At 41.3% G+C, this 26,016-nt stretch overlaps 1 protein-coding gene across 4 annotated transcripts in view; it reads right to left on the reverse strand.

Moving 5' to 3' along the window:
* dlgap1a (discs, large (Drosophila) homolog-associated protein 1a) overlaps positions 1-25,629 on the reverse strand; it is a 104,417-nt gene extending 78,788 nt beyond the window's left edge. For all 4 annotated transcript variants that reach the window (XM_042071194.1, XM_042071193.1, XM_042071192.1 and 1 more), the window contains exon 1: positions 25,329-25,629. The gene's annotated coding sequence lies outside the window, so the exon portion shown is untranslated. The remainder of the gene's footprint in view (positions 1-25,328) is intronic.
* Positions 25,630-26,016: the final 387 nt, after the last annotated feature.

Consider the following 26,016-nt stretch of genomic DNA (forward strand, 5'->3'; position numbering starts at 1 on the left):
AAACATCATGCATAAATGACCTGCCCCCCTCCCCCCCTGCAAGCGCACACACACACACACACACAATGAATCATAAGAGTCTCTTCATTGCTCTGCATGGCTCCTAGGTCCTAGTGCTAGAGGAGTAAAATGTGCCTGTTGTATAGTTGGAATGTAACACAGCATCTCACCAGCCACATCACTTGGTGGAAGGCATTAGTCTCTCCAATTAAGCCACAGACCACAAGACAGGAGACAGCTCCCATAACTTATCACCTTCTCCCAAAGAATGGTGACACAGAAGACACACACACACACACACACAACACACAACACATACACACTGACACACACATATACATACTGTACATACACACATATATACATACATACATACTGTACATACATTCATACATACATACATTCTCACAGTTCTCACACACACACACACCACTAGTTAAACGGAACATCTCAACTCAATATAAGGCACAGAGAAGGCAGATGACTCACTGAGTCTACAGCACACGTGTGGGCACAAAGTGAGTGCTTGGTCTTTCCAGAATGATTAAGGAAATCCTCATTACAGTACCATGAACAATAAATAAAACCAGGGAACTCAATTGCATCCCACAAACTGACCTTAAAACACCCACTTACTGCGCCAGAGCACAGGATAACTTGCTAATCTCTGAAGCTTCTAATATTAAAGTGATGTTCTGGGAGTTAATGAGCATATGACATGGCAAAGGAAATATCTGTGTGCCCCTCAGCACAGATGCTGAATGAGCTGTTAATATTAGCAGTTACAACAAAATCAATGTGGATCCACTGAAGTGCAGCCTTCATATACAGCCAGTTCATATCTCACAATCTCATAGAGAGGGTCTAACTGCTGAAGAACAGGCTGGCTCTGCACACAGCTCGATTTCCCTTTAGCACAGACATGTTTTGCCTACTTAAGTATTTCAAATGCCTGAATTACATAAATAGTCAAATAAAATATAAAAACTGAATGTAACCTAACCTAATGTTTCACACTAAACCCCCCCAATCAGTTCACAACCCCCTTCATATATATTTCAGAAATTATATTCTTGAAGGAAATCCACATCCGGTGGAAAGGTATGTGATTGGTCTTCGATTTTGGTGATACAAATTCACAGGAATACAAGCCTTGCCAGAGGCTATTATCAACTCGCATTCACACTGGAAAGGACAAGTGTCAAGAGACCATGGAGTGTTAATGTAATTCAGACACTGCGGGCGAAATCAACAAAGTGCTGTACGACAAAGTTAACATATAAACTTTTGTGCTGCGACCCCGTACATCATATGGATGAAGAAGAATAAAATGTAATGCTGACATCCTGAGAAGCCAATCAGTCCCTTTTATCTGCATACAATACAGCTAGTGTTCTTCATTAAATATGATATAACTAAACTAACCTCCATTTTCATTCATTCATTACTTATTATTATTATTTTACAGTCTGGCTTTTTCTCTAATAGCTTCACCTTCCTCAGCAACATGTGAAGCTGTGGGTGAATGAGTGCTGTTCACGAGTACTGTACATCAAGAAGGGAAAAAGAGGTTGATTTGATCTGATGTTACCACTGGTAAGTTACACCACTTTTTTTTTAACAATCCAGAATAAAGGTGGCACAAGTTCTTGTAATAATATGGTAAATAATATACTACTGTAAGCAATTATTTACTCTTTAAAGCAAGTTTCACATTGAAACGTAGCTGTTTAATTGACTCTTAAATTGTTTTTGTTCTGGTAGCAGAAATAATTTTAGTAACTCAGTGTGGCTATAGTCATTTATTTTTGAAGGCATTGTGATGCACAGTGGCTGCACTGTGAAATTCAGCGTGAAATAGTTCTCCTAGCACTATGGGTTGCATAGAAGGCCCAAATCAAAGATGCTTAGTTTGTCCCAGTTTATTTGCTTTGCTTATCTCTTCGTATAAAACCACTGTGCTCACAAATTTTTTTATGCACTCAGATTTTAACACCTTTTGTGGGCCACTGGACCAGTGATGAAATAGGGACAAGTCTTTAACCAGAACTGCTGCTACAACTTTTCTTGTAGAAAGATTGTCCATTAATTGTCGAAATCATCAGTGGACTAGCCTTCTTGATAACAAAAATAATTTGCAGAGAATGGCCCAGCAAAATGTCTACAGCAGAAAGTCTACAGCAATGTGACTGGCTGATGTCATCAGCAGATTAAACAGTAGATTCCCCCCTCACTCATTTTGAATCATCAGGAGGGATTTAATAAAGCCTTTGGGAACTTGATCTTTTTATCCCTGTGTAACTCCACGTTCAACTTAACTACAGTACATTTTTCAGAATGTGTTGGTGTGTGAACACCTATTCCTCACACATTAAAAAACAACTTTCAACTCACAGCTACTGTAAATCATTCAGTCATTTAGGCATATTTTCCCAGGAACATGGGCATACCCCACATCTTTGTCGAAAGATGGCAAGTGTACTATACATCAGACCTAGCGCTGTGTGCATGCTATTGCCACTAAAGTGGTGCTAACTGTAACTAACACTGACCTTCAATGAGCCATTCCATAAATGTCACAGGGCCTTTGATATCACCGAGTTTTGTCGTGTGGCTTATGCTGCCTCCATAGACATACCTCAATTCTGTCCTCACCGGCCCGAGGATATCTATCTCATACACCATCACTTCCTGTCATACATCTTAAAAGCAATGTAATATGACAGAGTGAATATTGTAACCATACCATACAATGGTACATTCATTCAATTTGGCAAAAGTCTCTCTCTCTCTCTCTCTCTCTCTCTCTCTCTCTCTCTCTCTCTCTCTCTCTCTCTCTCTCTCTCTCTCTCTCTCTCTCTCTCTCTCTCTCTCTCTCTCTCTCTCTCTCTGAAAGGGCTGTCAGACCGATCTAAATCCACAGAATAATTTAGGGGGGGGAGAATCAAACTTGATTTTCTTTGTCTCCTTGTGAGAGATGACCCTGGAAAACGGCTGCATTTTCAATCCTGATGTGTCCTACATTATGATTAAGTGAGCAAGGAAGTCATGCCAAGAGTCTGGCAGTTGTGTTTGCCAAAAGGCATACATATCCAGGCTGCATGACCGTGCAGGGCTTTCATATAAACATGTGGGGAACAAACCTTTCTGAACAACCCAGAAGAGCAAAGCAAAATCAGAATGAGACCTCACCTGTCTCTACAGAGAGACCCGCAAGAGAAAAAAAAGGTGAGATAAGAATAGATTGAGAAGAATGTTAGTATTTTGAGATTAAATTGGAATTGGGCAGAGAGAAATAAGGAGATCCAAGGAGACAAAGAAAATATATTTTCGAGACAAGAAATGCTCCTTTGGAAACCTACTAAACCAAACGTACAATTTGATACCGCCACTGACTGGCTAACCCTTTAATTTGTCCCTTGGGATGAAAAAAAAAATCCCCAAAAAAGAAAGGAAGTGGTTTTTGTTCCACTCCTTGTGATGAGCCAACAGATCTGTGCTGACAAAGCAATCACGCACCTTTCTCTCGCCGACTCCGGCCAGGTGGACTCTCTTACATGAAGAGAAGATCAGCATTGGATGAAGGAAATGGGGGGGGGGGGGGGGGGGGGCAAGGGATATAAAAAGCTTGAGAAGGGCCTGTTGACTAAAGGTTTGTGTTCAGCTTTGGCCAGCCTCCTCCAATCCATAGAACTGATTAACGGTTGTGGCGAGTGCACATTCACACAACCTCTGCCAGAAAAGTGGAGCAGTGAGTGGGGGGGGGGGGAGCACTGTTGCCAGGCGGGGGACTAATCCTGTTTCTAAGATGTGGAGGATTCTCTGTGTCAGCTGCAGTGATATTCGAGGGCCCCGTCATCCTCTGCGCTGCTACTCAACACTGTGTCTAATGGGGCTCGCGCCTGTGCCCTTTCTCTCTCTCTATCTCTCTCTCACACACATTCTCTCTCTCTCTCTCTCTCTCTCTCTCTCTCTCTCTCTCTCTCTCTCTCTCCACATCCTTCAGTCTCATTCTGCTGGGATAGGCTGATTCACCCAGATCCTGCAGGGCCCCAAACCATCGGCTTGGCCACTCTCATTCTTCCTCTCGCTGTCTTTCTCTCACTTCCTCTTGCCCCCTCTCAGCCCTTTGCTCCTTTTTTATGCGCGTGACAAAGATAGCGGAAGCTTATTGACATTCTTATGCATTGGGTTCTTACTAGTGCTGCATATGTGCATACTGTAGGTGTGTGTGAGACACATACTGTATGTGCATGTATTAAGTATAAGTATATATACACTTTTTTGATCCCGTGAGGGAAATTTGGTCTCTGCATTTATCCCAATCCGTGAATTAGTGAAACACACTCAGCACACAGTGAACACACAGTGAGGTGAAGCACACACTAATCCCGGCGCAGTGAGCTGCCTGCAACAACAGCCGAAATGGAGTTTGTGGCACCAGAGCCTGTCTACGGAGGTGGCACTAACCCCGCGTGAAATCGTCATGTTTGATAGGTTGTAAATACATTCTGAAAAATGTTACTGTTCTGATCAAGGTCATGCAAAATAAAGCTATCGACTCAATACGACTCTGCCTCTGATTCCTAGTCTGCTTATCATTATCTGTTTCTCGTGGGGGAAAAAATCTCGTCTCGTCATGTCTTTAGTGTCTTTGTCTGCGATTTCTTTCTTTTTCAAAGATGAGCCAAAACTTCTCCAGACGGGAGAAAATCACTTGGATTCGGGGCATGTGGAGAGTTGCGCCTACAGTACTAGCATGCTAATAGGGCAAGTCAGAGCTAGCTATGAACAGAAGGGGAAGATCCATCATGTCTCGGTAATCATTCAGTCAAAAAATCCAGTGGAAACAAGATGGCAGAAGTGTGTAGGCCAATCGGCCCACCAGCTTTTTCTTCTTTGCCACCTACAGAGTTTGACAGGTACGATATTTGGAAACGCCATGTTATTTCCCATAGACATTTGACGCCTGGAAGTTGGGTGGACACGGCTGTTTCGGAGGCGGAACTTATTCCCAAGAGGTCTATATGTATGTGCATGTTGAGAGTATGACTGTATTTACACTAGCGATCAAATGTTAGAGGTCTTTTAGAAATGAACACTGAACAGCTGAACACGTTTACTGTTGGGTCAGATGTACTAACGCTATTGCGCCCACTTCAGGCGTATTTGTTTTGCAACATGCGTGTAAAATCATTGCGAGGTACTGTATGTACAAACAGGCCGCAAAGATGTTAAAGCGCAAACTGCCTGTCGCGGGAGCTGAAAAGGGCACATTGTGTTTTTCGTGTCATGCATATGCATTCATGGGAGGATCCAGAGGAAAGTGGGAGTTTAGCGCAGTGTTTCCCACAGAATTGAATTCTATTTGTGGTGGCAGGTTGGCAGAAGTAACTTGAATGCAACAGTTTTAACAAATCAGCGCAGCGTGGTTATGATGCTAAGCAGATTTAGGCACAATTTAGTAGAACCTGGAAAATCATTGTGTGGTGGTCAATGTTGATATTGTGATGGCCGCCAAGTCAATGTATGGAAACACTGCAGCGTAAAGAGATGGGAGGGGGAAGCGTAAATAGCGCCTAATTATGTATTACGCTATGTACAAAGACTGCTGTGAAAGCGCACAAATTCTGCGCCTAAATACTTTCTGCCTTGTAAAAGCAGGTGTTAATCCAAATTGCAGTTCAATGCTCAATAAGAGAACCTTTCAAAGACAACAGAATTGCTATTTAGAACGTTTTTTTAAGTAGTACTAAAAGCAACTTTCGCTGGCCTTTCGGATGTTTTACTTTCACGTCATTCACTTAAACTTTCCTACTTGCTAGATTTGACCAATTTTCCATAGCCTACGTGCACAAGTAGTTTGAGTAGAACTACTGATCTTCATTACTCATTATCTCATTACTTCATTATCTCTCTGCTTGTTGACATCTTATCATGTATTTCATGATCGCTAAACGTTTGATTCTTTTTAATGTTGTCATCAGTTAACTTCATTCAACAGCAAGTTCTGCCGTTCAGTTGTGGACGTTCGTAAATTGCGGTAATGGGCAGAGAAAGGCAGAGAAAGGCGCAGTTTACACTTTGGATTGAAAGTTTGATAAATACGACGGAAACTTGGGTCTGATTGTGTTCGCAATCTGCGGCTTGTCCGTGGCGCTGATAACGCTACGTTCGCAAATGTACTTACATCTGGCCCCGAGTTTGTAATTTAATACTGTAGCACACTTCTAGCAAAACTTTACACTGGTGTCACTATCTACACAATGTTTGTCTTCCCACATTGACACATGTTAGAACACAGCAATCAGAGATTAAGCATTATAGATGAGCCACAGCTAGACATATTTTCTATATGACAAAGGAAGACAATATTGAGCAGAGAGTAAGAGCCATGACAGAGAAGGATTAGAAGGTAAAGAAGTAAGAGGACGAGCTGGAGGAGGAGGAGATGGACAAAGACCAGGAGCTGAGGAAGTGGAGGAGGAGAAGGACCGGGTGGATCCAGAAAGAAGACGAGATCTAGCCTAAATTTGATTTAGTTGTCTTTTACCTTTGTTGTTACCTTTTCCTTATTTGCATTGAGAAGAGTGTTACCGTACGCATTTGAATACCTGTGTAAATGTTTGCAGGTATTCATGTATGGCAAAACTATATTGCAAAGTGATATGCCCTGCACACAGAGAAAGCATAATCCATGAGTGGTTTTCATTTATATTTTCATTGACTACTTTTACATGCACTTCAGTATCCCTGTTTTAAGACTTATCCTGATTTTGATCATATTCAGGATACATGAACACAGAGAAACCTGGTTATTAATATCCCTGTATACATGATGAATACTAATATCTCAGTTACCAACAATAAAGTTCTATTAGCACAGTCACGCGTTTGCATGATAAACCAGGATAAGGTGCATGCATGGAACAGTGTCCCAGTTTCTTTCAGTGTTCTCCAGGTGTCTCAAACTGAAATCTGAAATCGGGATATGATGTTTACATGCGCACGTGTGGCATCACATAACATGATGATGGCAGAGTCAATGGCCAATCTGTCAAACACGGTGGAGGCGATGTGACGGGGTGCTTTGGCTTTGAAGTGAAGTGGGATCTTGCAAAAGGAAAGGCTGTCACTCACTCTTCATTTACATGCCATATCAGCTCCAAAGAAAGCAACAATTTTTGGGGAGGAAGCTGGCATTCTGGAGCATCATGGATATCGGTCCCTCATGTCAGAGAGGGTCTGTTAGTGGCCGCCAGTGTGTGTGCACGGGTTTTAAAATATCTCTCTGGCTACTCCCTGCATGCCGCAGACCCCCTGAGGAACCCAGCCTTGCCTTTGCCATCTAAAGGCGGCCTCGCTGTACCTTGATTGGGTTTAAGTCCCAGCCCACGCAATGCCGTCTCAAAAAAGCAACACTGCCTTTTGGGTACAGAAGACAGAGCGAACGAAACAAATAAGGCAGCAAAGCAGAAACTCTGTGCTAATAGTACACACATTTCCCCACCGCAACCACAATTCTCCCCCTGACAAACATGAAGGGGCAGCTTTAAATAACGCTGGTCTAAAAATAAACAGGTGAACCGTGGAAGATTACAAGATATCGCTCCTGGCTTGGGGTATGTTCTGCTGTCTTTAATCACTTTAGGTTTTAGGTTTGCCGCTCCAAATTGGATGGCGGTGTGATGTTGATCATGAAGACACACGTACTGTATGTAGGGGACCTACTTTCCCTAGAGAAGGCTGTGCTAATAAGGGGAGAGGAGGTTCCCACAACCACTTCTCTCTCGCTTCGACCACATCATCCATCATTAGTTCACTAAGGCCCGTATGGGAGGAGGACGCTCTGCAGCAAGACGTAATGGTGTGCTTGAGACACTGACCCACATATGTGGGTTTGTAAGCACTACTTAATGGTCTGTCGTGAATGGAATCACCAGGGAGGGAATCCCAGACCAGACCATTACCATTTTATTACATGCAACGGTCAAACAAAGACTGGACAGATCCAAATGAAAAGACAGTAGAAGTTCACTGGAGGGTTGAGATAAGTGCACATCTACGATGGGACTCTCACTTTACATGTAGATCTGTCTATAGCTGACGCAACAACCCACACAAGACATGATTACTATTAATGGCGAATATGCTGTTGTGCTCCAAATCTTCTGTCCTTTTTGAACCCAAATCTGCGTGAGCCCAGACAAGAGAACAACCTAAAAGTCTTCTGCTGACGACTCACTGCTTGAGCTCATACTCAAACTTCAGCTTTCGTTTCTATCCTTTAATCTTTCCATTAAAAAAACCTTAGTGAAGAACATGTTAAACATTCATGGCTGTCTAATTACAGTTCAGTGCAGTCGTTTCAATTGCGCTCCACATCCTAGCCTCATCAATCTTTCTGTGAAAATCCTCCAGTAAGAAACTACAGCTCACTAAATCAGCCCCAGACTCAGCCCTGCCGCGGTGTGGTGCGGTGCGGTGCAGTGCAGTGCGCTGTCCGTGGTGCTGATGTGTCTGCTCCAGCTGGCTGAGTGAGGGTGAGGGCGAGAGGGCTGTGCGCTGCGCTGCGCTGCGCTGCTGTGCGGTCAGCGGACACGGCTGAGCAGAGCTGAGGGCTGTTCCCTTTAATGAGCTCTGGCTGCAGGATGTGGGGAGCGCGCCGGCCGCTCACGCAAACGCTGCTCACTGGCGAGACAGTGACAATCCATCCAGGCCTTACTGGAGTGGACGTAATGGATAAATGGATGAATGGATGGTAATGGATGAATAACACACATCTTCCGCAATAGCTTACACCAAGTTACGTGTGTGTGTGTGTGTGTGTGTGTGTGTGTGTGTGTGTGTGTGTGTGTGTGTGTGTGTGTGTATGTGCGTGTGTTCGTGTATGTGCATATATGTGTGTGTGTGTGGAGAGAGAAAAGATAAATTAATCCTGTTTTAGCTATTAAATCAGAAGGCATCATAGTTTCCTTATTAGACTGTTAAGTACACATATTAATCATTTAATGTGATGGAAACTGAAAATGGCAAGGTCCACTTTTCTTTGGTGTAGATGTAAATGTTGATAATGACAGCCACACAGTGGCTCCTGAATGTGAAGATTTGACAAAGTAGGTCACTGCAAAGGAGATTAAGCTATTGACAATTTATCACAATTTAGCCATTTAGCCCAATATCCCTCTTCGGGGAATGACATGTGTGTATACAGTTACATATGATTTGAAGTTAGATCAATCATGTTTGTTTCAGTCGGGTCACAACAGAAAAGCTGATCAGTTTGTGATTGTGTACAGATTATCTATTAGTCACATTTGATTTATTATATCTGGGGAGTGAAGGTGGGTGACTTGAGTTTTGTTACTGCTCTTTTTATGAGATAATACTAATTCGGAATCCATTGTAGCATTTAAAACAAATTATAAAATGGATCGTTTGAGGCTTGAGCAACACTCCAGATAATTTCAGGCCTCAGCTACCATATGGATACATGTCCAATGCAGAGAACAAAATAATATTGCTCAGTTCACAAATATAGTGCTCTTTGCTTGACATTTAGTGTATATTTTTCACAATCTCATTTCACAATAGACTTCCACAGATGTGCAGTCAAGCAATTTACAGAAATAAAACCTTTAATCCCTTTTTGCCATTACTTACATAACTGACGTGACTAACTCATTTGGTGAACTACCATGTCCTAAATGCGATCAAATACATCCAGTCAGTGGTATCATGACCAGCATGTCTCTTGTTCTAACTATCTGCAATCTGTGAAAGGCTGGGCAGGAAGAAAAACTGACCAACCACCACAAAAAACAAATCATCCATCAACAGGTTTGCCTTCACCTCATTGGATGGTCTGGCACAAATTAAGGCCAGCTATAACAGGAAACCCAGCGGTCTCTAATAAAGGCTCAAGGAAAAGAGCTGTAATTGTTATGTCAAGGTAAAAGCAGTCATTGGACCCAAGTTCCCACTGAGCCCTCTGCCTTCCATGTCCTCGAACTTTCATGGCCTCTCTCTCTCTCTCTCTCTCTCTCCTCTCTCTCTCTCTCTCTCTCTCTCTCTCTCTCTCTCTCTCTCTCTCTCTCTCTCTCTCTCTCCTCTCTCTCTCTCTCTCTCTCTCTCTCTCTCTCTCTCTCTCTCTCTCTTGTAATGGCCACGTTGCCTGGCTGAGTAACAGGTTACGGTGAGACACGGTGGGGTGCCTGCACACCCCCACCAGCTCTGACCGGTCCGCTTGGTGTTGAGTGAGCTAGCTGTGAATTACTCACTGGCACCGAGGCTTCAAACAGCAGTGACGCCTCTTAGTCACAGCCAACAGTGGACTTTGGCGCAAGCTGACCCGCAGTTCGAGGCAAGCCATTTTCATTTTATTATTATTTTCTTTTTTTGAAGTCAGCACTGGGCCGACCCAGCATACAGTGTGTCAGCAGGATCGGGGGTTGTTCTGGATTAGTCACATGAGAGGCATGTGGCTCTCTTGCCGGGGCGGTCCGGGCAGGTGGTCTCGGTGGTGTGTGCTGAGGTGGGGGCATTAGTCAGTTTCTGGAGACTTCTCCCTCTGCACTTTTCATCACAGTGGGAGGTTGGCCAGAGCGGCTAAAAAGACTGTAGATGAAAATTGGACTCATGTGGCTCATGCCATTTCTTACTCTGTTCCCACTAACAGTCTCCAGTCTCTCCACACAGTCTCTCTGTTCTCCCCAGAGATGTCAAAAACGGCCCAAACGGCCTGACACTGCAGACGGGGACACAATCCTTATCTGTAGAGCCATTTAACATCATGCATATTCCCTCATACTGTAGCAAAGACTGACAGTATGTACAGTACAGTACAGTATGTACAGCTTATTGGCATGGTAATATGTAAGGGATAATGTATAGAACGGACCCTTAAGTCCCTTGACTGTTATGCCCACCATAAACCCATTCCTAAAAGTTAAAGTCCGCTGCGCGTCGGGGTCTGGTTCGCCCTGTCGGGACTTATTTTCCCAATAATGACCAGCGTTCTATACATTATCCCGCTTATTACACGGCTACTTGCCAAAACAAAATAATAAACTCCCCACGACATGACTTTAGCCTACATAGCCTAGCCTATTTGTTACCGTTCATTGTGGCATTTGCTGAGAAATAAATAGTTCGCAACAACACACGCTGAACTTGAATCAAACATTCTTTAGAACACAGTTGATCAACCGTTTGCTTTCACTTTTGAAAGAAGTTCCAGTCCTTGCATAGTGATATGCAAGATCTATCAGAAGCACAAAACCTTTTGCCATTGACAGCGGTAATTAAATGTTTGCAGCAGTAATTACATGAAAATATTTTACTGTAGAACTTTGGAAAATCCTATTCAAGCCAATGGAGCGTTCTACTTGCCTTGTGAAGAGCCGTGTAATAAATATATTGGGGCTGTCAATCGATTAAAAAAAATTAATCTAATTAATTTACATACTCTGTGATTAATTAATCTAAATTAATTGCATATATAATTTTTGCTGTGAAAGTATTTTAAATATTTAAATTCAAATGAATCATTAAATAATCAGCATTAGTAACATTAAAGTTCAAAAACCTCTTTTATTATTATTTTCACTGTTCAAATAATGGCCATAATAATCTATGATATGACCTAATATGCTGAGGAAATAAATTCAAAAGTGCTTCGGGAAGAAGTTTTTTTTTTCACATACAAGGCATTTCAGGCCACAGATAGGGGACACAATGAAAATAAGTTAACACACTCCCCTCAATGTCAACACTTAATTCTTTGCATTGATGTGCGACTATAGAGTTGATGAACTCCGGTGATATGAAATTCCTTGCTGCAGACATTGCAGAGGACTTTATTTTCAACACCATCAGGCCGTTTTTTTTAAAAGTAAATGTTCCAATCAATGATCCAGGCAGCACGTTTTCTTCTCTCTCCTCATTTTACAGTCTAATTTTTACTGGATAGAACGGCTCGGGGTCAAAGGTCATACAAGGAGTCGATTAATCTGCTCTAATTTTTTTAATCAGTTATTTTTTCTCAAATGAATTAATCGAAATTAATCAGTTATTTTGACTGCCCTAAAATATATTTATAGCATGCTTTATACAGAGGCAATTAAATGTGCTTTACATTAATAACAGAAAAAGGAACCAGATGACAGCAAAGCGGAGAAAAAATAAAGTACATTAAATGGAATAATTAAAGACACAATGTACAATGCGCATAACAAAGATTAATACTTATTGAACTTTAACCTGCTCAAGGGGCAAACCAAGAAAAAACAGCCAGCACAAGAGTAAGATTGGTCGGCCCAGAGCCCATTTCCTGATTGGTGTACCTCGACACTACACTTACAGAATGAAGAGGCTTTTCGATTCAAGCGGCTTAATGTGCAGCATGCTGATCTGACCTTTTCCTATTCATATCTATTATACACTCCAGGTAGCCAAAGGTCAGAGCACCACTCCCACTCCCCTGCGACCAGAAACCACAGCAACTGTAAACATTTGGTCTGCTCTGTACAAAAGAAGAGGTGTGAAATGAGTGCTCAGAGTTACAGCACTCACTGGAACAAACTCTAATCAATATTGTTGTAGTCCTACAAAAACAAAAAAAGGTGATTGTGTGTTCATTTGTACTATATAAACGATGATATTCTAAGACAGTGGAATAATTCAGTAAATGAATGTACTTAAGTCCCACATCATAAAACAACGCTGAACAGATTTGGTATAGAGTTGGAGAACTGTTGTGAGCAGTGCAAAAGGAGGTCAGGGGTTCGTCTTAACAGTTCCATTATTGTCCCTAAAGCAAGGCAGAAATTCATTGTCAAAATGGTCCCATCAGTGTCAGAGTAGCACTAAATAAATCTGCTTTATTTTTCCCCCTTTCCCTTAACGAGACTGTTATGCCCACCATAAACCCATTCCTAAAAGTTAAAATATGCTAAGTTAAGTTACACTTCAGTTAGCCACTTACATTCCCTCTTTCTAAACACTTTAGCATTTAACCTGGTTAATGCCCAGCAAATAAGAATAAACTATTTTTTCAACAAATGGCAATTGAGAACATTGTCATCTCGGGAGAGAACATAGTTAATCACTAATAAAAACTACAGTGTATGCACTTAATGTGTTAAGGTTTAGAACCCACAAAAAGGCCAATTAAAAGTGCGAGCCCTTGGAAGATATTGGAGAGAAAACACCACCTTGCCCTTTTAATTTGGAGATCTCACTGGTGATTAAAGGCACACTATGCAGGTTTTTTAGTTTAATATTAAGTTTTTTCGGTTAATTTACCTTTATTTACCAGCTTCAGAGTAATTGGAATGGTTATATGACTTTTTTCGGGTTGAATGGTGGCCGTCTCGCTTCCCCCTAGCGCCTGTGAGCGGAAAAAACACCCTTGCAACTGTCGGCCGGCGGGCCGACGGCCTCAGTGTCAGGAAATATAACGAGTGTAACGAATTGCTTTACTGCATTCAAATACACATACACGCCAGGCACCGGCTAGAAAAAGGTAGCGATGGAGTTTCTCAGACATTCGTCATGACAAAGCCAGCGAAAAAAAAACAAAACCCGAGAAAACAGTAAGGAAATTGCCAATACTAGGGATGCACGATATATCGGCGGCCGATATATTATTAGCCGATAAAGTGAAAAAATGAAAATATTATTATCGGTCCGATAACAGAATTCTGGACGATAATTTGTGCCGATATTTTTTAAAGTCCTAATTTAGGCCTACGTAAGGTCCGTCTGGCTACACTGAGCTACTTGAGCTTGGTTGGCTATACTTTTTCCTCAATTTAATGTCCAGCGGTGTGAATATATTCACCACTCTAACAAAATCTGTGGATATGCGTTCATTGGGAATCTGTGCATCTCAAAATCCTCTCGTGAATGATCCGCCATTTAACCTTACCAGAGCGGAGCTCAGCCCTATCTAGAGCCGTCTTGTGCTGGTGTGTTTGCACTTTACCGCGCTGGTCGGGGAAACATATAAACAAACTCGTTAGTGGGACGAGTACATAGTAGGCCTAGTTCTAAGTTGTGTTTTAGTTTTATATTTGCATTACTTTAGCTTGGGTTTTGTATTATTACCTAGAAATATGCTAACCATTCGTGCTTCAGTTCCAGACAGGTCATCATAATAAGTTATTAAAACCTTCGGGGCTAACGCCCTTTCATTTCTGCTGCAGCATGTTGTGCGCAACAGAGTAGGACGAGACATAAGATACAGTCTGAGGAGTTGCAGCTTTATTCAGTTACCCGCAGTTTCCCTCACAATCTCTGATTTTGGTCGCTATACTGTAGCTTATTCCAAGCTGAGCCGTTTATGAGCGTTTAGTCCTAAATGAAAATGATTCAAACTCTCTAGCCACTCACTCGCAATTCACTGACGTCAGGTTCACTTAAAGGAGCCACACATACTGTAGGGCTAGGCTACTATTATGTTGTTGACTGCCGTACTATTGAGGATTATTATGAGTTCTGTCCATCATCTTGGTGGTAGGTAAAATTACTGCAATAAAATTATGCTTATTAAATGCTTTCCCCAAATCACTTTTTCACATTTTTTTTCAAGAGTAATATTATCGGTTATCGATCGGTATCGGCCACAACAAACCAATAAATATCGGTTATCGTTATCGGCCCTAAAATTCCATATCAGTGCATCTCTAGCCAATACTGCATAGTTAACCTTTAAACACAGTGAAATGAGGACCAGGGCGTTGGGGTACTGCTAAACCATTTTTATTATAATCTCTGAAATTGTCTAGCATCTCACCCACTCCACCTCCAAGCCATTTGACTTGAACCACAGAAAATTCTAAATGTCTTCATAACCAAGACTGAGTCAAGTTCCACCCATGACAGGAGAGCTAGTCAAGAGCCTGATAGAAACAGTACTTTAAGATGGTAAGATTTACCAAACCAGATTGGCAAGCAAGAAAGAAAATTATGAGAACACTGCAGTGATATATTTTTCATTTTATAATTTGCTAACCATCTTATATCATGAGCTCATATCTTCTATTCTTGAACTCCTCGGGTCCCCAGGCCACTGCGTTGCTCTAGTTGTCAAACGCATTTCAGCTGTAGCCAGCTCAACATAATAGAGCTGCATGCATGCCTCCTTCTGACCAATGATGATGCACAGAGCCACTGCCACAGGCATGCACAGTTGGAGTGTGCAAGGCACCAGACCTGCTCCAGATCTGGGCATCCCCACAATCTGAACTATTATTAAAGCAGGCCTACTACCTGTGCATCTAGAGATGAACAACTTAAGTTGAATCATATGATCAACATTGTAAATGGTCAGGCTCCCTAATATTTAGGCTTAATGTCACCGATGGTCCACACACAGCATAGGCATATCACCAGGGCTAGCATCCGCTCCTGCTTGAGTACCTAGAACAAATATATGCAGGTAAAAAATATTTATTTTATACTGGTATCATGGCTTGGAATAGTTTGCCTACTGCTACACAACTCCTAGCTTCAAGGGGGATTTTAAAAGACAGGTAAAACAGATTTTATGGAATAAGGTGGATATGTTTTGATAATTTGGATATTTTTTCTGCAGTTGTGTCTTTCTTATTTATCTGTTATATGTTATGTCCCTCACCCCCCAGTCTGGAGTATTGTCTGTTCCTTGCCCTATTTGTTTCATGTGTTCAACACCAAGGACCATGCTGGAAATAAGTTTTGTACTTTTGCATGTCATCCTTTGGATTGATACATTTTATTGTCTTGATCCTGAAATAAATCAAATCAAAAATCCCTCAAGGCAGCTAACCAAGGGGCCTTCCGCTGAAAAATTCCTGACCTGTTCATTTAAGAACTTATATTATAATGTGAATATAATTGCTTTTCTCAATTAGTAGGTTATGGATAAGATGTATAACTGTTAATATCTATCAAATGAAATAATATATACCCATATACAGGGTAGGTATTTCACGGCGGCCACGACGGCCATGGCCGTCGTAGCCCCTTGCGATGGCCGTGACGCCCCTTTGAAAATCAGAGGTTTACAGGCCACGGTGGCCTTGGTGCCCCTTCTTTAAATATTCTGCTTTGCGTCCTACTAATAGCGATATTTATTTAGCCTATGGCCTGTCAATAATCTTAGCATTCACAGTCGCAAATTACGCAGTGGAGAAAGTGACAGCGCAAGAAAGAAAGTGCGTCCAAATTAACCCATTCTTCTCAGTTGAACTACTCGCGAAGTAGCCTACTCATCACACAGACATCACAAGTATCACATGAACGAGCTTTTTCTCAGCTTTTAAACGATGTTAGCCGCTAATTGCTGTGGTGAACGGTTCGCGAGAAAAGTAAATATCATTCAATTTAATCATACATTCTACTGAAGGTTTTGCGTCCATCTCCTACCCATTCATCTCGGTGGAATACTTCACGAACCCTTCGTTTAACATATGACAAACCATATATCAGAATAAACAGCAGACCTTACCGAACAGAAAGGTGTAAAACAGTCCCCTGTACAGTTAGCCGTTCCAGACTAATCCCGTTTTGAATTTGCAGTAAATTTCAACATACATGGATGTCTCCAAATTTGGGATTTAAGTTTTACACCCGTGTTTAAATTGTCCACATCATTTCATAACGGGCCAAATACAAAATAAATATTACAAATGTCGCCTAGATATCGGTAAATCAGAGGACAGCTGACAATAAGAGTTTGTGAAAGTAGCCTTAATGATCACAAAATGCTAAGCATGTATCTAGGCTATTTGAGTTTCTTAAAGCTGAGCTGTGCTTAAATTGTTCAATACATGATTTCATAACAGGCCAAATACAAAATAAATGTTTAAATATAGCCTAGATATCTGAAAATATTAGATGATCAAATGATTTACAGTTATATGTAATATGTCATGTTTTATGTTTTTGTAATGTTTCATACAGTGATGCAGGGTCTTCTGCAGTGAATACAACTTTGTTCATTTTTATAGCATACTACTGTATAGGTTAACTTTGGCCTTGGTGCCCTGACATGTGGCCTTTGTGCCCCCCACCAAATATGCCCAACAGAAGGCCAAGTGGCCTTGCCCCTACAATGGTGAAATTCCAAGCCTGCCCATATATATATATTCTTGGTCTTATAGGGCAATTCCATGCAAAACTGTCACGTCCATAACGCCAACTAAATACCATGGCATTGTGTTGCATGAATAGCATGTGATTGCTATTCATGGCAACACAATGCATGAATGGGGGTCACCATTGCTAATAAAGGAAGTGCCTTAAATGTTGACAGTCATGAAATAATAGCGTACGTGTTCTATTCCTGTAACACAGCCTACGTTCAGAAGACCCAGTCATTTGCTCCACAGTGCACCATATAATGAATAACTATATGGGGGTTATTCACCATGTTGTGCGTAATAAGCAGAATAAGTGGATGTTCTGAATGCAGTGACGGTTCCCAGCAGGTAGGCTTAACATGCTTTACATATGATTATGATATAATGATGTAATGATAGAACAGTGGAGCATGGGCCAGGGGGAAAGGGAATTATGATAGGTACTGCAGAGCTTAATGTGTTTAGGAAATGTGATCTCCTAGGGGAGATATGATCACCTGCCTAAATGCTTAAACATTTCATAGGACCAGTTCTTCTGGGGATTTAGGCATGCAACTGTAACCTACACAGTTCAGCCCTGCCCTGTTACACTCACCCCCCTAAAGCTCACTCCTGATCCAGGCCATGGCACCAATTTAACCTCTGTGGTTCAGCCCTGCATACACCCGGACTCAAACCCGCGAACGGATCTCGGATCGGGAGTCGAGTGTGCCGACAATCGAGCTAAAGCTTTCATGCCAGCGCTGCTCTTGAGGCGTCGGGGAGTGAGGTTTACTAACGTTCCACATGCACAGTTATGCTAGCTGGCATCCGTTAGACAACAACAAGGGAAAAAGGGGATTCTGCCTTTTGCAACTACCTGTCCTTGACCTCCAGCGCTAAGTTCTGTGAGGCTTCACATTTCATTACGACGTGGTCATTCATTCGCATGATATCAAATGATTTCTCTGCATAACTCAAAACAAACTAAACCTAGTCATAAAAACATTCTGTTAGAATGATTTAGTAGAATGGAGACCAGATAATTTATTCTTACATGGAGAACAATGAAAACAGCAGAACCACATTATCTAACCTATTGTCCTCCTCACAGAAAAAAAAAGATTAGCACAAATAGCATCTTAGCAGGACACATGACCTGTTAGACATGCCAGTGTCTGCCTAGGTAAACCTGACACTGAGCTGGAACAAATCAAATGAAAATCAGTCACGCAGGTCCCCTTCCTCTCAAAATAGCAAGAAAAAAATTGACAAGACACCTGATGGAGAGAAGTGAGCTGGCAAGTAGCCAGGGAGCACTGAAGACAAGGCTCTGGCCCAGCTCCAGAGCTCCAGTCAAGAGCACGCTTCAACAGCCCATTCCTTACACATGACTATTATGGCCGGGGCTGCGTTGGAGTTCCTGACGAGCCTCTAATGTTCTGAGCTGTTCTCTGAAGGCGGAGGCGAAAGTGACTTTGAGACTCTATTTGAAATGATGTGCTTCATCTGACTAATGCTGCTGTTGGTATGCGCCTCAGCTGACTAATGCTACCACTAATGCTAATGCTAATGTTACTGCATTGACTACCTTCACAGGCTCAGTTAACTCACTCAGCTAACTTATTTCGCTAACTCAAAGACACAATGTTTGGCGATAAAACAGAAATAACCTGCATCTACAGCACTCCGCTGTAATCTGCTGTTTCTGAGCAACACTTCGGAGCAAGCAAACAGGCCAGGGCACACTCAGATCCACACAACATAGCCATGATGCTTTTCCCATGTCCCAAAGTCTGCATGACCATCAGGGACAAACTGACTTTTTGTTTTGTTTTATTTATTTAAACAAAGACTACCTGTATATCTGACACATTAATGCCAGTTGGTAAATTAAACTCTTTAAACTCTTAAATTAATCTGTTTTCACTTAATAAAGCTCTGGCATATGCTGACTGGCATATGAAGAACTGATTACTGTGAAAACAGCTCAATAATCTCTCAATACACAGCCAGAAACATTTGCAAGTTATATTTACTCATACACTAATATGGGCAGGAAACCAAGTGGTAATCTTTTATAATTAGAGGATTGGCATACAGCAAGGCAGTGAACATAAGTCATTGTTTTCCGTCATCACATTGTTACAATCTGAACTGGGAAGGCACCTCCTCCTGTGCTGCACATCATTAAGAGGTCCTCCTTTTGTTTAACCCCAACTGCTGATTTGGTGCTCAAATATGGCTATTCAGAGACAACAGTGCTGATTTTCTAAAAGCACAATTAATCTTAAGATATCAGTGAATAATGCAAATTCACATAAGAACAGGGCAAATTACAACGTGTGTCCATTACTAATCACTGAAAGAAGAATGACATAATAACTCCTAATTCAATGGTAAGGATGTAAAGTTCAGACTCAAAGTTGCATGGCAAGATATCACCTATGGTGATGCTATTCTGAAAATCAACATGTGAAAATCATTTTAAAATCATAAGAGACATAGGGTAGAACGCATTGCTTGTTGCTGTCAAGGCAGACACTTGTCTATGTATTCAGTTGTCCCGGCTGTGTCCTAAAGGGCCTTGGTAATAGGCTTAGACTACGGGCGCCAACCTGTCCTTGCCAAAAAGGTTCTTCCTGACAGAGCCCTAGTAGGCTTTTGCCAGTCATGCATGCGTTGATTGAGGCTAGCTGAAACAGGCCTGACACTAGTTTAAAAATATCTCTTTGTGTGGCTAACTATGCTAATTCAGTTAAATGTGCAATGTGTTGTGGTTCAGTGCAAGCAGCACAATTTTAATTTAAAAAAAGCATCTTTGGACAAGCAAAGTATAATAATGAACAAAATGCAAACACATAACTGCTTTGTGGGTGAGAGTCCAGCGCACCTTTCACAGGTACAAGCACAAAGCTCTTCAGCACTTCTCTATACCATTTTAAACAGCTCAATTTTCAACCTCTTCTCAGAGTGTGAACCACAGCTGTTTGGCTTTATCATCTGGTGCCAAGCCAATTACATGATGCAAATGCCATTCCAGTTTTAAGGATGCATTGAGTGGCCTCCAAAGACATTACAACTCCCCAGTGCTACCGAGAGAGCTGTGCCCCTGATAATGACAACTGCCTTATAGCTGATCTGTAAAAACACTGGAATCTTCCAGATCGGACTGAGAGTCAAAATCTCAAGCGAGTCAGAAGCTAAACCCATTCACTCATTACTGCAGCAAAGCAAATAGGGACGGGTCAAAAGTTGAACACATGACACTATCTCTTATGGCTGCTGTGAACATTAGGGGTTATGGCATTGTGTCTCACTCTACTCAAACAACCTTCACTTTTCAGACAGCACTCCATTTTAATATTCTGTTACAGTTATGACACACCATGTTTGTGCACACTGGTGAATCACTGTCTTGTCGTGATACGACGCCACTGCTACACAGATTGCATCGTTTTTTTTGTGAATCATCCTCCCACCTTCGGTGGCATAAATACCACCTGTTCACGTGGTGTTGGTTGGTACGAGGAGGATGGAAACCTCTTTAAGGTGGTGTTTTTATACGTGCTAGCCTTGTACCATTTCAAAGCCAACATGGCGCCCTATTCTCAGAGAAACGGACACTGACAAAAATAAAATGTGGGAAGCTCTTCTTCCAGACTCGCCAACTCTTTAGGTCCTTACAGTAGCTCTCCAGCTCCTTAGCTTTCTTATCACCAAGCCAGATGAGTATGCCAGACTCAATATGAGTAAAGCATGTCTGACAGATAATAATTAATAAATAATTAGAATGTTTAATATAATTTGGTACAAAATGTCATAATTGATTTTTTGCCGGCTGATGGGGTGAAATCGGCTTTGAAGACCAACACTGAGATGGCGTCATGCAGTGAGCTCATGAGAGAGCACTGGCTGTCTCCTTTTCCATGACAAAAGTGTTTCTGATCATCTTTGTGTACCTTTCAAGGAGTAACCTTGTGAGCATCTGACATCCTTCCCTTTCTTCAAATAAATATTTCCTGAGATTGATCATCATAACAATAAACTATACCAAACATAGCCATCAAAAACCATTAAGATTATGTATTCAGGAAATACCAATAATAAAGTGAGCTTAAAAGAACATGGATGAAAGACATAATGTAAATCTAGATTTTAAAAATGTGGCGGATGACAATAATCAACTGAGATAGTATGTCAGCTCTAGTGACTCATTTCAAATGGGCCTATCAAATTAGCAGTCTAATATTATACTGTCTAATATTATACTGTCTCTTTGCATTGTTCGCCTCTCTTCACATCTCTATTTAGTTGATTATGTATTATGTTATGTATTTCAAGCAAAAGACCATACACTTCAAAGTGACTGACAATAAATATCAACCAAGCAATACAAGGCGCCAGTGAATCAGACTCATGTATGTTGTGAAGAAGAGCCCTAAAGCATATTATTTTAAACTGATAACTGTCTTTAAATAGGCTTTGTACAATATCTCCTAATCAGATTACATCAAGCCCTTTTCCTTAATGCTGCACATATCCCAAACGGGCCTATTGATCTTGAAATTACCTGCACTCTAAGGATTCCTCAGTTAATGTGATTAGGTGCCTCTCGGAAAGGTGACTTGTAAAACAACGTGGTGTAGTTGTCTGTTATTTAAAAGACACAGACTGGAAGTGGACCACATGACAGCAGCCTGAGTCCATCTGAGGCCCAGAGCTCCTCCATGGAAAACCCTCGCACCAGGCAGCACACCATCAAAGTCCTGTTTGCTCTGGATCCCAGTGCTGTAGGGCCAGGCATAATGTGGACACTCATCAAAACATGACTCTTAGCCTCAGGTCTGTACATGTCACGTCATTGACGCATAACCTTTACACTTCAAAGAAAACCCTGAGGGACAGTGTGCATCTTTAATACCTGGCAACTTATATGGACCGCTCCAATCGATATTATATAAGAAAAAATACATACACACTTATAATATATTTCGTATATGACTAGTTGCTGACTTACTAGATAAGTGGTGAGAGCAAACCATCAGAGTGTAGCATCACAGTCTATTTATAGCTGCATAGAGAGGCAGATAATGTGGGCTGTGCCAATGCACTTGACACAGTGGACTAGCGGAGCTCTAATGAATCTGATTAGTATCAGCTCACTTCCAACACCAATGGTTTGTCACCCATCCTAAAACACAGAATTAATCGAAATTAATCAGTTATTTTGACAGCCCTACATTTTACATTTATTTAAAGAGTTTATGTATTTGACCTCCATTCTTACTGAAATGAGATCACACCAGTTATATTGTTGGGTTTCTTGTAGGGGTAGAAGGTATAAAAGGTACACCGTATAAACTATATACATTTGCCCGAATGTATAAATTTAGACTATACTGACATGCTGGTTAATACTATTTGATAGCAGAATATCAATGTTTCCAATGTAAACATGCACACTGAGATGATGCAAGACACTATTATAGAATGCAGAAATAATTATGCCCTTACTTGCAATACCAAAACACAAGTTACTTACTAAAGAAACCTGTGCAATGTGTTAAAACTATTCAGTGTACAATAGGCTAATAGCAGTCAGGCAGTTGTCATACATGTGCTTCTCCTCTTAAGAAGCATTTATATTGAAAAACAGATATACAGTATTACGTTGATATACATTGTTACTGTCGATGCTTCAAATTATACCGTGATATACATTTTAGAACGTATGGCCCAGCCCTAGTCTCTTATATTGCTATTGTAGCTCCATGAATCCACTCAAAGTTGTGTATTGCAATGCAATACTGAATCATATGCCTGCTCTGTTCATCCCTATCAGATTGAAGCCATTAAGTTATTTTATGATGCACAACCATGGGCAATCGGTATTCGCCGACTTGTGTCTACGAAATAACATACCAATGACTTGCGTTGTAACCAACAAAGTATGTCAATATAGGTGGTTCACCATCCACACTCTACTAAAATCAAATTTCCCTGGAGAATATAAAGAAAACTATCAGCTTCCCAATGGTCCATTCAGTCAAACTGATATGGTTAACCTAAAAAGGGGTTCTGAATCTGATGACTGGAAATGATATGAGTGCCGTGGCTAGAAGCAGAGGACAGCCAGAGTGTATAAGCCAAAACATTAGTATCCAAAAGCCTCATTTAGAACAAATATATATTATCCTCTATTATTCTTTTATTTTCAGGGGTTCCAGATCTTGTAGCTAAATGTCAGTAGCTAATCATCTTCACCAACAAAGACTGTAATTTTTCAAATCATCTTGCTAACAACTAGCCTTATAATCTAGAATGCAGTTGACTCGGATGAAAGCTCCCCACTCAAGTTCAAAAACCTTAATCCATGTTATGCATGTCATTTGTAGCAATTACCCTGCATAACAGTTATCTGGCTGGCATTGCAGCCTAATAACATATGACATAGGTTTAATAACTGCTACCATTACTAGCTAGCAGGATCTAATATAAAGAACTAATTAGTATGACTGAAAAGGCCAGACAGGCTCCCATAAATTAACTCACAGTCAGATGTTGTAATGATGAATTTAGAGTTGCTCATTCCTGGCTTTATTAGGGGAGGACTGGGAGGGAATAGTACACTTTGAACAGCATGGTTTGTTCAGACAGACCTTCACGCCATGTGTCCCCCCTAACATTTATGCTAGTCAAGCTCAACTGTTACAAACAACAGCATCAGAGACTCGTTCAATGTGTTTCCATCTTTGTTCAAGGCTAAACCTATCCAACTACCCAAATAAAGCTGCATACAAGCAATATGTATAATAGCCTCCATCACTGAAGACAGCTTGTCTGACCCTTTAATGTTTTTTTGGTTGCTCTTAGCTAAACCATAACCCTCAGCCTGAGTCAAATGTGGCCTTAAATTGGATTCAAGGTCTTTTCTCCCTGTCAGAAGATTACCATTTTCCACAAATCCATTCTAAGCAGACAAATAGGCAGTCTGAGAAGGCTGAGGGAAGCTTATGACGGGTGATGTTGACAATATTGCAAACATGCCCCAAAACAGAGGGTGGCCTAATCCATGACACAGGTATGTTAAGGTAAGTTCTGGTACATTTCAGGGACCTCTGTGATTAATGAACATTAAAATACTCACTTCTTAAAGAAAAAATCCATACCTTGTGCTCATCAAAGCCACGCGTAAAAGTGATCAAAATAGCATGAGCAGCAGTACGCATGCTTGTACTAAATCGGTGTCATTTCCTAACCATAAATGCAAGTTCCTTCATCATTACTGACATGTTTGAGATGACTGACTGACTGACATGTTGAAACGTCTGAAAACGCGTAGAATGGCTCCGTGCAATACCTGCAGGAACGACGAACTTGCCTTTCTCCATAAAAAAAAAAACTCAAGTTATTCGGTGAGCGCGGAACAGTTGCATCCTCACCTCATTACCATAACCATCACATTCCCGATGCTGAAGTTGCATCATTCGGGTGCATGCCTAAGATAACATACTGTATTCCTTTGCTTGAGGGGAAACCAGGTGGGGAAACCGGAGGCTCATTTGATTCATTCAGCTTCCTTATCACGTCCCTTTGATAGCGTGTTATGAATACCGTGTTTTATTTTATTTTTTAGAAACAACGGCTAGCCTACATTTCAAAAGTATGTATCGTTGGTATACAACCAATAGAAATATTACACCACGTATCACAGACATGTGTGGAACATACGCATGAGATTCGATGAAGAATCGCTAGCAAACCTAACCGGGAAATCCACCGTTGTAAACCCAGTGGTGATATAGGCTATACGACCTATAAGTCTTGTAGACTAAGTACGTGCCACAGTTTATTTTACAGACGCAGACACTTCGCAATCGCTTCAACATTACGCTCATCAACAACATATATTGTTCACCGCTAGGTAGGTAATGATAGCAGCAGCTTCCATGAACGGAACGCAATGAACATTCGTGGCAGTGGACACTGACATTTCAAGTTGCGTCTCCCGAAAGCGCGCTAATACGTCCATCGTGTTAAACAAACAAAACACAATCACGTGGGTACAGAAGGGAATGACCATCTATTATTACGCTAACCTATTTAACACAATTTATAGAATTGAAACGTCTCAAAATGCTGTGGTAGGTAATAATATGTGGTAGTTGATCAAACGCGAAGCACCCTGCTCGCTTTGTAGACAGTACCATGAACCCTTACCTTCAGGTTGATCGCCGACAGCAGTATTTGGACGGAATAAAACGTAGTTAATCCTACAACATTATCCGAAAATGATCGAAAAAGTGTCTACTACCAAACTGTCTGGTGATGAAGAGGGTCGCTGAGACGTTTGGCGAGTGGCTTCTCTCAGCACCTGACAGCACGCTCTGTTGCTGCAGCCCCGATAGGAGTAAACTGAGCAGAAAACTGGGCACGGCGAAGACTCGGCCTGGATTTCTGTCAACAGTTCGAGATCAGCAAATGTTGAACATCCTTTGCCGCTCGTTTGTTACAGGAGTGAACAAACATGTCCGGGTTTTACGTTTGGCTGAGGAGTGCGCTTCATAAAGCGCCGAACTTACTGCGTGTCAGGAGCGCCTTAAATTGGATTGAATTGAGATAGGAAACTGCTGGGTTTATCCGTATTCATGTAATGTAGATTTGCTCTGCGATGCACATCATAGCCTATGACCTTGTCTTACATTGAAAAAGTCGCATCTTGACTTGAACCGTAGGTAAGCCTGTAGCTTATCGTATAAAGACCTTTACCACAGCTAAACTACGTCAATTTATTTTAAGAATGTGCTTTAAATGTATTGCACAACCATATACAAAATCTCATCAACCAATCAATGTATTGTGTTTATAGGGCTCTAGGCTATCTCCATTCAACAGGGTCTCAACAGAC

The sequence above is a fragment of the Alosa sapidissima genome, chromosome 1 (genome assembly GCF_018492685.1).
Source record: "Alosa sapidissima isolate fAloSap1 chromosome 1, fAloSap1.pri, whole genome shotgun sequence".
NCBI classification, from domain to species: domain Eukaryota; kingdom Metazoa; phylum Chordata; class Actinopteri; order Clupeiformes; family Clupeidae; genus Alosa; species Alosa sapidissima.